Consider the following 1,934-nt stretch of genomic DNA (forward strand, 5'->3'; position numbering starts at 1 on the left):
GCGACGTCGCGGAACAAACCAGAGTGGCGATATTTAACGATATCGGGTGAAGCCGCAAGTGTGCCAATTGTGAAATTTCGTCAAAAGGGTTGATTAGTGCCGCTTTTCGTATTAGTCTCTGGCCGTCGGTTTATTGTGAATGATAATACGATCACGCGGGCATTGTACGCGTTCAACATATGCGGCATAGAAGAGCACGGCTCGCGCGCGTTATGCACACCACCGTGTGTATGTGTATGCAAGCGAAAAACTGGCGAACGGAGAGCGATGCACTTTTCCGAGAAAGAAACAGGAAGCGTGCCGTGTGTTATTTCGAACAATGCCTTCGGCCGATTTAGCCTCGGCCTCGAGCGACGACACTCTCGAGAAATACAGAGCAGACAGAGAAAACCGTTGTCTTGCACGTTATTGTTTAAAACATGATCATTTTTGGAGATGTTGATTTAATTTAATGGGAAATTAGGAATTTGGAAACTAGGAGGTAGGAAAATTTGAGAATTCAGAAAGTTGGAGAAAGGCTAAAATTTAAAGATTCCAAATTTTGAAGATTTAAAAATTTCGAGTGATAATTTGAAGTTTTTAAAATTGAGGAATCTGAAAAATTGGATATTTGAAGATTCAAGGATTCAAGAACTTAGGGATCCTAAAATTTGGAGATTTGAACATTTGATTGCCCGAAAATTTCAAGTTCCCGAACTTTCGAGATCTCAATAATTGAAAATTCGAAAATTTGAGAATTCAAGGAACCGAAGATTCTAAAATCCGGAGTTTCGAAGGCCCGAATGTTTGAAAATCCGAAAATTTTTAAGATTCTGAAATTTAACAATCCCGAATTTCAATATATAAAAAAATTTGAGAAGCCTTATGTCAAAACTTCCTAAAGTATTAAAACTCTACATAAATTTATACTAAAGTATAAAAACTCTAGATAAAAAGTTATTATACTCAGAATGTTTCATTCCTCAATTCTTAAAAACAATCGAATCCTGTATACGCCATCGCGACTCTATCAGTCTCAAAAAGATGACCAGGTGAAACATCGTTGCGTAAACGGGATGTAGGTAGGCGATAAATCGTCCGTAGAATCAGCAAGTAGTAGAATCGCGGTTGGTCGCGGCGTAGAAGGTGCGGGCAATACGATGGAGGGACTACTGCTGGTCCGGGCCCTCGGTCACACAGAAGAGAGCCGCTCTGACACGACGACAAAGCGTATAAAGAGGAACGATGACAGACAGCTCGGGCAAGAGAGTAAAGAGAGGGAGTCAATGGGTATAAGCACTAAGCACGTAACTATAAAAGGAGCAGGGGGTTGCGAATCGTCGCTAGATTAAAAAGAGGCTCCCTTTTTCGCTTGCTCTTTTATACCCGTGCGCCGCGCCCCACACGCATCATGTGCCTCCGATGTTCGTACGTGTGCTCGTGCTTTGCACATGCACGCACGCACACGCGTCCACGTGAACCCGCACACGCAACCAACGTCTTCTTATGCATGCGTGTACAACAAGCGTGTATACATACGAGCACGCGTTCGATATCTCGCGACCGTCCGCTGTAAAAAGCAATTCGATCTGGCAGCGCGGTCTATAAGCTCCCTTTTTCCCCCCTATCCCCACTCGTCCCTTTTGGTGCGAGCCCTCGCGAGCGCGTCAATCTTCCTCTGGGATTCGACTTTCGTGTGTCTGCGTTCTGGAATGAAAATCCACCGATCTCGGGCTGGTTATTACTCCGCGGCCGGAATAGAGTGTCCAACTGTTTAAAATTGAACGTTCTCCGACGAACGAGAAGTTGCACATTTAAATTTCATCGAGATTAACGCCTGCTCAAACCCACAAACCACGTGTATAAACCGCTGTATATCGTACAACTATCCTCTGTTCTCTCGCTATCCGTTCTTGGCGATAAAACTTTCCACTATTCTATCTAGTTTTATATTA

The sequence above is a fragment of the Frieseomelitta varia genome, unplaced genomic scaffold, assembly GCF_011392965.1.
Source record: "Frieseomelitta varia isolate USP_RPSP 00005682 unplaced genomic scaffold, Fvar_1.2 scaffold_145, whole genome shotgun sequence".
NCBI lineage: Eukaryota > Metazoa > Arthropoda > Insecta > Hymenoptera > Apidae > Frieseomelitta > Frieseomelitta varia.